General features: G+C 45.7%; 1 protein-coding gene across 1 annotated transcript in view; it reads right to left on the reverse strand.

The window, feature by feature from the left end:
- Window positions 1–13,564, reverse strand: part of LOC105452617 (discoidin domain-containing receptor 2-like) — a 92,638-nt gene extending 79,074 nt beyond the window's left edge. The window contains exon 1 of the mRNA XM_011693892.1: window positions 13,052–13,564. The gene's annotated coding sequence lies outside the window, so the exon portion shown is untranslated. The remainder of the gene's footprint in view (window positions 1–13,051) is intronic.
- Window positions 13,565–14,486: the final 922 nt, after the last annotated feature.

Raw genomic sequence — 14,486 nt, forward strand, 5'->3', positions numbered from 1 at the left:
ATTCGATCACGAGCGCAGCCAGAGGTGGAGGGCCCATCGTGATCTGCTCGATCTCGCATAAATCGAGTCACGGATTCGCGTCTCGTCGTCGTCGTCGTCGTCCAACGTCGCCTCCGTAAACTGCTCGAGCGCGCGGTACGCCCGTCGACGAGAGGAGGAAAGAGGACAAAAGGTGCACGCTGCGAATTAATAAGCCAGCTTTAAACACAGGAGTAGCGTATATGCCCCCCCCCCTCCCCCTCGAGGTACATCGAACGGGTCGTCAGGCCGTACATAATGCGGCGCAGCTGAAACGACCGACCGAGGGACGCTCACGTTAAAGGGGGCGTCTCTTCCTCTCTCATTGTCGTGGACCCAGTTTTATGTCGCCCCGGGAGGATAGCTGACTTTTAGGGCCGTATATAGGGCCCCCAGAGAAAGAAGCTGCTTTATTCCGATCGGTCGATGCGAGCTCACGCTCGGTCGAGTATTCGAGGAGGCCCTTTCGGTTTTCGCCTTCGTCGAATCCATCACCGCGGGACGTCCTATTACCGTCCTTCCCTCGTTCTCCCTACATTTTCGCGACTCCCTGCCTCGTCTAAGTGGATTATCAGAGATATCCGTTTGATCTGTCGACCGAGAGGACCGCGCCGGATAAACTTTGGGATGTCTTACGGGTTTCCTGCAGGTGTAGCGGTTAAGTCCTTCCGTTTTGTATGTCTGACGGCACAGCGAGAAACAGGACACGAAAAGCCTCGAGGTTTCATCCCCTCACGCAAGGAAAACGGAATGAGTCTCAATCCCTTCGTCGACTTGAAAGTGTGAAATGAAGGAAGGAATTATTGTTTCTTGCTGTCGTATTCTCGTCTTTCTTTGTAAAAATATACGTATTACATTTTTCGGACTTCTGAATGCAACATTTATAAGAATTAATTCTTTGTATGTGCGATTCTTCGTATAAATTTTAAAGTTATTGAGCAACATTTCTACAATTCAAGAACTATATATTTATTCATATATTTTATACAAATTATTAGTTATTATTATTATTATTAATATTATTATTGCAATTGCATAAAATAAAAGACTTTGACTAATTGCAACGTACCACTAAAAAATTAAAATGTTATCGAACGCATTGTGCTTAACATTACATATTCCTGTAGCGTATCTTTCAGTGCGATTCATTTCTATATTCATTTCCTCTTTGTCAGCTGCGCGAAAGAGTCTCCCCCTAATTACTCCGCCTTGCGACTTTGAGCCCTCGATATTCCGATGGAATAGCAAAAAGGTGATATCGATTTAGGTATAACTCTCCTCGCGGTTTCCCTCGAGTTTATTCGACCCGAGAACATAAGACGACAACGACAACACCGAGGCAACGACGCCGCCGACGACGCAATGTCAAAAAGAAGGAAAAGTTGGACGGTCGGGCCCCGTCGACCGGCAACGATGACTTCCTTCACGAGGGTTTCAATTCAATAGGGTCACGATGATCCGACAATGGAGCCGAGTTTGGCCGGGAAGAAAGAACTTCCAGAAGAGGTTTTCTGGAGGGATCTCGAGGAAATAACGAGTCACGCTCGTCCCGTGGCACGGTCTGCTACCGAAACTGGAAGGATGGAAGAGCCCATAAGGAACAGAATCTCTTTCTCTCTTTCTCCCCCCCCCCCTCCTATCTCTCTCTCTTTCTCTTGCTCTCGAACGATCAAGTGAGCGCGTGCACACGCGCGCTAAGACGCGGGACGGTGGACCCAAGAGGAAAAACGAAAACGCATGACGATCTTATTGTCGCTGGATCCGCAGAAAAGTCGTTCCTCTCTCGCGGCACATCCGACAATGAGCGTCTATCCCGTATCCTCCCCTTTTTCCACTTTTGCCTCCTCTATTTTTCTAGCTCCTTCTGCTCTGCACGCTCGCTCGCCCGTCCGTCAGGAGTCCCCCGGCGCGCAAAAAGCAGTTAAAGCGATTAAAGTCCCCGAAAGCTCGGCGAGAGGCGAAGCGCGATAGAAAGCCTCCCCGAGTTCTTTGCCCGTCTTGCTCCTTCCCCCCTCCCTCCCCACCCTCCCCGCGCGTCCCTTCGGAGCTTGGATATTGCGAGTCGCGGTGGAATTGCCCCGGGCAATTGCGCTGGAATCTAACTTCCATTCGGACTTATTATTTGAACAGGGGTAGCGTCGACGACTAGCAACGGCGGAGATAGCTTCCGGTTCTCTCTTTTTCTCGTACTCCTTTAGTCGACATCACGTGATGAGGCGCGATCGATCGATCGTAAAACGTTTCACGATTAGGATTCTGGTGTCTTCGCGTTTCACAGTCTGGTGAAGCGAAATTCGCGTCGAACGCGGACAAATGGAGATGGACTGGATCGAAGACGGAGAATTGTGATTTAAACTAACAGTTTTTGTGCTCGTGTGTGCGAAATAATTGGTTATATTATTCGTTATTACACGACTCTAATCATAATTAACCGAAAAATGGGCATTATGACTTCGTGGTTCAACTATGTATAGAATTAGATCAAATGACCTTGCCCTGTGGACGATCGTGCTCTTGTATGAGATAGTATGGTGTCAAATGTCTTCTATATCCATGTCAGCTTGACGTCTAAAACCTAAGCAAGGAGGGGTCAGGGATTAAATCTCGCGTCGCGCCTCTGCATAAAATCTCCGAACCGGAAGAGCAATTACTACTGATTGACCTCCTCGTTTCATCCTCGGTAACCGAACCGTATAACGGGATTAATAAAGGCTCGACCGTCCATCCATAATGCCAGATGAGGAGGGAGCGAGGTGAAACGGGAGGGGGAAAGGAAGGGGGAGGGGGCAGCGGTGGCACACGCTTCTCTCCTAAAATCAACGAGACGGGAACTCGTATACGGACGTTAATTGCCTCCGCGAGCGCGCTGCTAAATTAAGATGCGTGCGTAATCGAGCACCCGGATCGGCTAACGCGCTTCGTGCACGCTAATTACGCGTGAGACAATGCCCGTGCGATCGCGCGGCGCATCGCGGAACTACGCTCGCTACGCGAACGGAAATACGCGAATCGGTAAATAAATTAGTGCCTTAATTGATATGCCTGTCGAAGTATTCAAATAGAAGGAACGCGCATACGCGCGAATGGTAATGAATCGGTCGGAACGGAGATAAAACGGGCCGAAGCGAATGGGGCGGACGGTCGGCTAATTATTTTCGTGTCTCTCGGAAAGAAAAACGACGTAACGGTGAGCGAGTTAAGCGCGAGCGTGGAAAAAATCGTCGCTCCTCGTAAGTAGCGTTCATAAAATTCTGAGACGCGAAATCACGAGATTACTACCTTTCGCGATCGAACGAGCTAGTTAACTGTGACCCACGCCGATCTATAATCGCCGGATGCGACCATTTTTTTTCCATTAATCGTCGCTGCTCCTTGCTCGCGCAAGGCTGTAATTGGACCGGATCGTAGTCACAAAGTCGATAACCCGGCGTAATTGAATCCGTAAGCAGCCTGTCGATTAGAAGCGCTCTAGTAAAACGATTTCGCTTCGGCGAAAAGTGCGTCAAATGTGCCCGCCCCTGCGCACAGAGAAAAGATTAAAGGGTCCTATGCGAACGCTCAACAATTTCATATAATCATACGCATCGGCCCCGTCTGTCACAGATTCTTTTTCTACAAAAATGCATAATGATAGAGAGATAAAAGGGGATATACTCATCTACGCTGCTTTGCATTATCCTTATTGTTAATATTACTTTGCTCGCGATTAAATCCCGGAATAAATATATACTTTTGCTATTCCTCGATTGGTTTAATGAACCGTGTTTCGCTCTCGCTGTCGTTTACATAGCTGTGAGTGACAATCGCGTATCGTCGACTAACCGCGGATCGGCACACAAATTTGGCAGTTTGCTCCGAGAAGCGCTCAAATGCTTCCAGCTATGCGCGACAAGCGAGGCTAGGAACGCGATCTCATTCGGGATAATTTCCGCATAATCATGCGGGTGTACGTCACTCCGGAAATTTCTCTCTATATACGACGCATAATGCGGGACGAACGTAGACGCAACGTGGCTCGGCTGAGGCACGTCGCGATCTCTCGCGACGTAATAAAACTGTCCCGCAGCGAAACGACGATTTTACCGCGGCCCTTGAGCGGATTCTCAGGGAAAAAAGGGTCTGTCACATCGTCGCTTTCTCGCCCGCTCTTTTGCTGTCTTCCCTTTCGACGGTGGACGCAGGAGAGGCGAATGAAAACGTTCGCCGAGACAGAATAATTCATTGTCCTACTAAAACCGGTGGTGCTTCACGCTTGTTTGGGGAGCGGATTCACCTTGTTCGAGCTACCGCGATCCTCGATGGAGACGGAGCAAAGTGTTTTAGTGATCTTGGAGATTCTACCTTCAGATTTGTTTTACGTTCTTCAAATACATTCCGAAAAGGGATTATTGCCTTATCGAAGAGTCACGCCATATATTATACTATATTATTATTATTATATATGTAAGAATAATCCATTTTAAGAAATGTATATAACGGGACGTATAATGAGTGTATTTTGTAAGGGAATAACAACGAAATAAAATGCTTTTACAAATAAATTTCATATGTGATCTCGCATTGACACGTGTTAGAGTTATTTATCCTACGGTCAGTTTCGGTCATTCCATCTACGAAAAACGAGTCAGCGGATCCCGCTGCGATCGAAAGGGTCAGTTAGAGATAAAAAAGGAAGCTATAGTATAGGGACTGAGCACATAGATCTATGGGAAAAGTTGACAATGGATGATGAGCCGGGTAAAAGAGAATACGAGAGTGAAATGGAATACATAATGAAGGGGGGCTTCTTGCGTCCACGTGATAGCAGCGTATCCACCAAGAAGGTTGGTTACCGCCTATCTATCCTGTCTACTCCAGCTATCAGTACTCGGTCCGTAGCGTTTCCCTTTCGCTTTGTCTAAAATCTGCCCTTTCTGTTCATCTATCTATCTCTGTGCGTCCATCCTCTCGCGTCTCTCCGCGCCTTCGGACCACCCTTGGACCCCTACGCGACACGCGTTACATGTCCGGCTCGTCCCTTTGCTCTCGCTTTTTTGTATGCCCGATGAGCGGCACACGTGGGCAGCTGGCGGGAGGGATATAGAAAGAGGGAGAGAAGTCCTCAAAAGACACAAAGGACGTCCGCATGCATTAAAGGGTAATGATGCCTCCGTGACGGTGGCGATGGTGGTGGTGCTGTGGTGGTGGTTTGGGCTGTGGTAGCCGATTCCCTGCTTGACGTTTGAAAATTCGTCCCGCCACGCGACGCCGCTGCCGCTGCCGACGTTCTCCGTGGAATGAGGTATAATGTTTTACCCATGGCAGCGTTTAGGAACAACGCCGGACGGACTTGCATGCTAATTTCGCGCAGACGGTATAAGCCGGAGAGAGACTTTTCCTTCCCTTCCGGTTCCGTGAACGTGTCGAGGCAAAAGTACGCTTTATCTATTATTCCGTGGATAAATTTGAGGGACGAGAGCGCATACTCCGCTTTTCCGTGCTTCTCACGAAGGGGGGGTTTCAAGTTTCTTAAGACTTTTAAATTGGATATTCAGTATTCCGTGCCGACGACCACCGACGAGTCGTAATAGCGTTAATCCGGTATATACTGTAAACGATTGTCAACTTAATTTACGTTTAATTAAATCGTCGCCACTTTTAGCGAGGTTTCATTTTGGAATATAAATTTGGATTCAATTAAAGTTGGTGTCGGATTGAGAGAAACTTACGAGCCGTCGCGAATGATGCGAATCTTAAAAATTTTAAAATATGCGTTATATATATGTGTGTGTGTGTGTGTGTATTTAAATAGATACGCTGTATATATACATACCTTAGGAGTATAATTACATTCATTTATATTTGATTAAATTATCAATTTCTTTTAATAGGATATGTGACTATAAGACTTAGGTTTAATTAAATTGCGAAAGTCTCGTCTGATTAAAGGTTTCAACGGAATTGAGAGGAGAACGACCTATTCGCTGATAAAAAAGAAATTAAAGAATCACGAAATTATTGGTATTAATTAGCATATATTATGAGATTACTCGATCCGAAGGCGGGATAAAATTTTTACTCCTTGTCAGTCAAGTTTTATGTGACTTAACTTGTTATATGGTATTTCAATATAAAAAATGAAATATGAATAAACACAGCAAATAATCTCTTTTTGATAAAACGATTTTACCAAGTAATTTTACTGTATTATGTGACTGTATTTTATTAGAAAAAAATCTTACTTAATCGACAATTTCTATATATACAAGAGAATTTTATCTGTTAAACATGTCATAAACGCGGATGCAGAAACAATGAATGTAGTTATCTAGATATACAAGAGAATATCCTCATATAAACGCCATCTAATGACGATATCAAGGCATAATAATAGGCGTTTAAATAATAGTAGTGAATGCCGAAAGTATCATATGCACAAAGTGTTTTTAAAAGCATCTCGAGAACGTTGCATGGTCATCAAAGAATTTCATGGCGCGCACTAAGGTACGGCTGTGCGCGGAATTGATTGCAGCTTGTGGGTAACGTTTAGAGCCTCGTGTCGTGGCGACCGGCTCTATAAAGTCGCCACGGCGGAAATTATAACTCGGATGCCGCGGCGGACCACGTAAAACGCCGCCTTTTACGAAATAATTTACCGGCCGGACTCGTTAGCGTAGCATTCAGAAGTGAGACGCAAAGGAGAGGGCCTTGTTAGGCCACGCGTGCGTGGCACTCTCGCTCGCGGTCGCGTCACCGATTTTTGGCGCGAGAAAGAAAGCGTTTACTGCACCTCGCGCCTGTCTCCCTCCTTCTCGCTCACGACACTCGTTTGATGACCTGCAATTTGCATAAAGTCGCCGCGTGGCGGCCAAAACGGTCACGCGAATTGACACGTTCGGGAAAGTTTAATAAGTTTCGGGCACAACGGCACCCAAGACGCCATATATACTCATCGTTTTATTTGATATTCGCGCCTTGTAATTTCGAGAATACTACTCTTACAATGATTAGCATATCTCGGGGCAGCGGGTATCGTTAAATATTCACGCGTAATACCGGTCGTACCACGAGAATTTCGTTTCCAAGGATTCGCAAACAAATTTGATACGCCATCAAATAAGGCAAATCGAACCTCAAAGAAACGAAAGATACATCTTGAATTTAAAGTGGAGTTTTTCGAAGCGTAAAGTATTTTGCTATCGCGTGATTCCCTACGTGAGGCAGGTTGATGGCTTTCAATTAACGTAATAGTCAGCTAACGTCCGGAATTTTATATGAATTACAGTCTATTTAAGTAAAATTCAATTTATCGTAAATTGTAAATATATGCAAATGCTGATTTTATATATTTTTTAAAATAAATATTGTACTCTTATCTAATTTAATATCTTGTCTTCATAATTTCTTTAGTTTAAAGCGTAAAAGTATACAGATATTAAAACAAAAAGGAATTAATGTAAAAAAACAAATTACTTCTCAATGATATTTCAACGCGTTAAAATTTCTACAAATTCGTAACATCTGCGAGACTAAAAGCTTTCCGCAATTTAGAAAACGATTATGGTTTTATAGAGCTAATGTCATTGCAAATAAATGCGACATTCGCTACTGTTTGCAGTTTCTAATTCGAAGTCACGACATGCTAATTAATTTATCCCTTGGAGTTTTCTCGTTAGGGAAAGTCCCATGTTAGTCGCATCTCCCATCGTTTGTGGAATACATAGTTCTACATTTTCAAACAATTAACCCGAAGTACTTAGAGAGTTGTCTTGTGTTTTGAAATTTTCACAAGAAAAGCAAAAAGATTGTTGTTCGTTTGCAGTACATAAGCTTATTATAACTAATTTTAAGTTAAGTTTCTTTATAAGTTTAATTAAATTTTAGCTGAATTTATAAAATTTTCAAGAAAAATAACAAAGTTAGAAATAATATCAAATTAATCGACGGTTTCAAGATGTTCAAGATAAGAAGAGGTGCTAGAGAGAAACCAGGCTGAAATCACCGAAACGAAAGTAGCTCCAAAGTATAACAGACTGGTCTTTCACTGGGCTCCGAATGTTCTTTACGGCGCTAGTACGAGGGATGAAAGGAGGAGATATAAAGGCTCGAAATATATGATCGTATACCACGAAGTTTCGAAGTGTGTCTACTGTTTCAACGGATGAATCCGCGCGCGTCGTCCATTTTCCGCGGGCCATTCTTAGAGAAGGATTTCAATTTCGCTTCTCTACTCAACTTTTCATGGCGGCTAGAAAGAAAGTCGGAGCGAGAGGGAGACAGAGTCGCGGGTACCGAAGACGCGCAGCGCCGTGGATAAACGATCGAGATAACGGACTTTATGGTTCTACGGGATTACGGATCCCACGGCCGTTGCATAAATTCCATCGCGCGTATAATGTAAAGCTAATACGCCGGTTCTTCAAGTCCTCGCGATGGGACGGGGGTAGTATAGCAGCGGATAAAAAGGGGAGCGCGCGTACAGGTATGGTTGGCGGTTGGAGACAGAGCGACGGGAGTAGAGGGATAAAGAACGGAGGCAACTGAGGGCAAGCAGCAGGAAGACTACCGGGGCATGCCTGGGAATAGTAAATTTCCGCTGCACCGTGGCATCGTTATTAGCATACAAGTATTTAGAATGAATTATGGGCCAGGCCGCTTATTCCCGAGGGTGGATATATTCGGTACAGGCACTCCGGGCGTTCTTCTTACGTCAGGTGTATCCCTTAGGAGGTAACATTATGTTGTCTTGCATATTTCATCCTTTCACTCTCTCGATCTCCTGACGCGTTTCGTCGCGAAAGGAGCAAAGAGAAAGAGCGAGAGACAGAGAGAACGAAGGGGAGAAGAAGGAAGAAGAAGAAGAAGCGAGCACGCGTGGGCACTTAAAACCGCGACATTACGCGTGCGAAAGGTGCAACGTGAGCCGCTGTCAAGGAGGTCTAGGAGGTGCACAACCTCCTACTCCTTCTCTTCCTTCACCCGCGCGACGTTCTAAACCGCTCGAATTTATGATCGGTTTACCTCCGAGGCCGGAGGATCAATTCTGCGGCGGCTCATACGCGAGCGCCAACCGCCGCCGTGCGATCGTTAAAACCTGACCCGACAAATGACCCAGGTCGCCGTTAATCGTTGCGCCCGCGTTCCGACAATCCAGAGTCCGCGAGTCCGGCGATTAAACCATTTTTGCGCTCATTCCCGGGGTCGAATCCGGCGTTTCTGCTTTATTAAGCGTGAGTATCGTTCCGGGATCCGATGTCTCTCCTGAATGCCGAGAGACATCACGGACCGAGAGATCGCGGATTCTCGAGCGGTCTCTTCTAACGAGTACCGATCTTTGAGCTAAAAAAATTTTAAATCGCCGCTAAACTGATTTGCTTTAACGGAAGAATCGTGTAATTATATGAAATATGTGTATCATATGAAGCATAATTAAACGTCTTTCGAGTCAAAGAGAGAGAGAGTCAGCATTTTACAGACACCCTACGAATTATTCTCCGTTCTTAATTAACATCGTGCACGGATATTTTATTGGAGAACCGTAAGAAGTATGGCGAGCCACAAAAACATCGCCTGATCGTCCCTTTCTTTTCCACAGCGCTTCCTCTCCTTATATTTTTCCTTTTCGTAGTTCTTTCGGCGTCCTCTTTTTTTGTGAAACTACGGGGAGAGCCGTTACAGAGCTACACACGGTCGCGCGTGGCAATTAGAAAGCCATTATCTCACGGCGGTGCGCGTTCAGCCATTGTGCAACAAGCACGCGTAGGGGATAGGGGGTGGAAGAAGAGTGGCGGGATTCCCACGGAGTTAGTACACCTTCTGCGTCCGGGGGTAGATGAATGTCCGGCAATCAGGTGCAGGGACCCCCGACCGCCTCTGAATCTATCCGCCGGCCGGCAGCTGGCTGTTACGTTCTCGTTGACGCGGAGCCATCATCGTGCCTATACGGCCCACCCGCTGTTTTCGTTTTCGTGTTTAGACACAGGAAAACGAGCTTCGGAGAAGCTGCGTCCGGGGATGGATACCTTTAAAACGGAGGGATCAGGGATTTTTTTGAAATCGACCGTGAACGATGTTTGCCACGTTCCAGGCAAAGCGGCACGTGCAAAGCGAATCGCAAGCATGGATTTAACGGTTACAGTCGCATAAATCCGAGAACCTTCAGTTAAGGTTAAGAATTTTTCAGCTTCCCGTTTAGCCGAGGGAGATAGAAAAATATTTCAGTTAACAGTGCCTAAACCACTAAGTATATTATTATAAAAGAAACCTTTTTCTATTCATAGCTACACGCTTTCGCATAGCTGTACATGGTCAACGGTAACTTGCATTACTTTTTACCTGTAGATCTTTTTCCAATATGATTGGCGTGGTATCATAAAATTTATACACATATGATTATTGTAACATAATAAACGACGCAAATGCGTGACGTAGGAAATTTCAATTAAATAGATACCCAGAATGATGATGGAGATTTATAATGATAACGATGTGTCATCGCGATTCTGCACTGCACGACACCCGCAGCAGCAGGCGATTCTGAAAATGATAGCACCGGAAATTCATAGCGGCTGCTGCATACGCGCGGTTCACTCAGCCGCGTTAAATTCGGCCATAATGATTCGACGATCGTGCACGTTCATTTCCGAGGAGTTAATATTCAAAATGAACATTAACAGGACGCACGCTACCGTTAATCTCCAATGGCATGTGGGACCGCTCACGGTGCGCCGGAGGTCGCTTTACTGCATTCGCGTTAATTATGCAAATGAATAATTAGCATTTCGATTATTTCGGCAACGTCACTGTCTACGTCGCGGAAAATTTATCGCGCCGATATTAATTTATCGTTTTTTCTCTCGCGCGCCTGAGCCAGCCCGGAATTTATCATTAACGTCGCGATAATGTGAGCTGGAACGATCCACGTCGGGCGATAAAGTATCGATCGTGAAACCGTCGTCGTGCGGATTAATAATAACTAGATAATAATTTACAACCGGTTTGTCAGCAGTCAATCCCGCTGCGAAGTCGTCAAGGGAATTGTCGTAAAATTCGCGAGGCTCTTGTCTCGTAATGAAGATATTATGGAGCCGAGGCTAAAGATTGCGAGACCGTCAAGCGCGCCGTCGGAGACTAATCGCGGACATAATGGAAAGAAGGAAATTGAAGGATTTTCGGGTTCGTATAACTAAAAGATCTTCGTGACCCTTCCCCCCTCCCCCCTTTCTCCGGACGGAACACGGATCTACGAATATATTAATCATTCGAATTTAACCGTCGAAAGCCTGCTGCACGAATTGAAGAGTGATCAATGCGAACCGATTCGACCTGGCTGCAAAAATAAACTGTTAGCCCCTATGAATATATTCATATCCCTTCATCAATATTCAGAACCTACTTTCCTGACTGCGCTTAAATCCACTAAAATCGCGCGACATCGAACACGCTCGGCATTCGACGGAATGAGGCACGATCTTCGATTTCTCATAACGACAGTTTATGCCCTCTCAATTCATGTTCCCGAAGGCATTGAGATATATGAACGTAACCGTAATGATGATAACTCCCTCTCTCTCTCTTTTTCTCCCTTTCCATGTTTGCTTTTCCACAGCGGAATATGAACATATTTGACATAATCGAATATGCATTTTTACGAAGAAAATAGCCTACTCAGATCTCGTCTAAACGCATTAACGATCCCGCGTGTAATTGATAGTAAACACTCGTACAACTAATTTACTCGAACTTGGCACTGGTTCGGTAGGAATCGAAATCGCATAGAAATGGAGGATCGGAGACTTGCTTGGACCATTTCCAATTCCGCTCGACTTCCTCCGCTCTCTTTCATCCGTCATTGCCTGTTGCGTTATTTTGCTACCTCGAAACTACGTGGATCCGGAACGTGAGCCGTATTTTGAGGGGCACGAGGATTAAAGAACTCTTGGCGAACCAGTTCACGTACCGATCCAGAGGATTTAAGGCGTCTCCAACAAATAGATCGCTGCGCTAATGGATGGGAGTATCCGATTCGATATTGCCTTTCCCTATCCCGGGCGCTCCGAGCAGGAAATTAGCAAGTCTTACGAGATCTCCTGTTAATCGTCGGGGTGATTTCTGCGGCGTCGCTTTCGGACAATTTGCCGCGACGAAATTTCATTTGTCCCCTTCCTTCTGCGTGCCAACAGTCGTCGACGAACCCTACGAGGGTCTCCACTCGCTAATCCACCTTATTCACTCTTTATCTTCTTCCATTCGGCTCCACCTCGCATTCGCTACTTCGTCGGAAATGGAGCTTACAGAATTAATCGATGCTATCCCGACTCCTCGGCCGAAATGCACGGAATAGCTTCACGGCTTCATCGGCGTTCATTTCCAAAATGAGGGACGAGGCGACAATGAATGACAAGGAATGAAGAGGGAAATCAGATTTCGTCCGACGTTTCTCGGAGCCGGATTAGAAAAGAATGGACTTGTACGACGAGCATAAAATTGACAGACATCTTAAAGCTAGCGTAGAGAAACTTCCTTCAATTTTTTTCTAATTCCATTACAAAAAAAGGCAAGGAGCAGAAGAAGGAATATCCCTTTTCTTTTTTCACAAAAAATTGCTAAGCATCATGTAAGGTGAAACTTGGTCGTTTATCTTGCGACTGAGATTAGATGATTATACGACTGGAATCAAGATATTGTGACGATAATTATTACAAATGATCTTTTACGAAGTTTTTCAATATTTTTTTTTTAAATACGCAGGTTGCGAGAGGGCAGATTGTTTGACGGATACGCGCTAATATAAATTCCAGGCAGTATAATTGAAATCCACTATTCACCCGTCGGCGATTTATATTCTAATTTCCCGACGTAATTACAGATATCATGGCGAAATTACACGCTGGTTTGAACGGTATCGATAGCGCCCGCGCACTGTACCCTTTGACAATTTTCACGTTGCAGCTGCGTTCGCGCGTCCGGCGTTCTCCAATCTCGTTTGTCACTTGACAAGGGCGCGCGTAATTAAAAGGGGGTGCGTTATGAGAGAAAAGGAGAATATGCTCACCTTGTGCGTTAATGTATCACGTATATCCGCTCGTATGCTCTATACGTATCAGCGACCGTACGCGCACACACCAATGAGCACCAAAGAAATCATCTATCACAACTAATGTGGTCTCTGTAGATCCTCTTCCGGTATAATGTTCCTCACTTGATACAATGATAGAAATTTAAAAAAAATTTTTCTTTTCACACGTACACCTCTCTCGGCAGGACCGCTATTTACAAGCCTCTAAGCTCACACAATCCTACGTATTCGCTACATGAATATTCGTTTTAGAAAAATGCAAAACTACCGGCGGGCACCTCGATCGCGGCGATAACGGCGTATCACTGGCTAACGGCGGCCGCGTCTCTTCTCGCACTTATGGGTCCACGAGGTGCCCATTGAGGAAACGCGACGCGGTAAGGAACAACGTACCAACTAACACCGTACCGTCACGGCGCCACGGCACTAACTGACAGGCTGACGAGAAACTCCAGTTGGTCGACGGCCGGGATGGCCGAGGGGAGGGGAAGTAACTCGCGCGCGGCTCTCGACCCTCTCTCACACGGGTCGCGTGTCCTCGTCCGATCGCACGCGCGCGCTCCGTCTCGCTTACGGCTTTCGCCCTCCGTCACCATCTAGTGGTAGATTGGCGTACCCTGGCGAGCGCGCGCGCGCGCTCGCCCATCGGTTCGCCACCCCCGTGGCGGACGGAGGGGAGGGAACGAAACGAGCACGTGAGGCTGGTAAAGAGCGAGGGGCGGCGAACGGAGCGTGGGGGGTCAGCCGAGGCCCGTATATGGGGGCGAGGTTGCAAAATATGTTGTAGAAATGGGGTGGCGGATGAATGCGGTCGTCTGTAGACTAGCGATTTTATTGATCTTTTTTCCACCCTTCAGACGGCGTATATACGCGCGGCTCGCTTAATTAAGCGACCGGACTAAGGTCGTGTACACCTTTGGCGAAGTATTTCGACAAGGGCGCTGGTTAATGAGATAACTTTTCACAACAATTTTTTGGTGTATTTCGAGAATGATATATATATATATATGTGTGTGTATGTTGTATGTATATGTATATAGCTCGACCGCGATCGACCAAGCATCCAATAGCCCTCGGTCAGACAATTGACAGAAACGCATTCGATGCACGTATATAGTTTCTGCATCCGTTTGCAGGATACCGGCAATAAATTTTTCACGAATCAAGCAAATGCGAGCGATTAATTTTATTTAGTCCGTCTATTGTACGGTAACGCGGAAAATATTGATGGCCAGCGTTAAACATTAATCACTGCAATATTAAATCGATATAAATTGACGTAAATGATTAGCAGCGTGGGGGGTGTAATGAAAACAGATGTATCGCCATCCGTTTTTTGACTGACGGAACATTATCGGGGCCGATCGTAAATTTTCGGACGTCATCATTCGTAATAATTTATTAGCACTCC

This window comes from Wasmannia auropunctata, unplaced genomic scaffold (assembly GCF_000956235.1).
Source record: "Wasmannia auropunctata unplaced genomic scaffold, wasmannia.A_1.0 LD336027.1, whole genome shotgun sequence".
Lineage (NCBI taxonomy): Eukaryota > Metazoa > Arthropoda > Insecta > Hymenoptera > Formicidae > Wasmannia > Wasmannia auropunctata.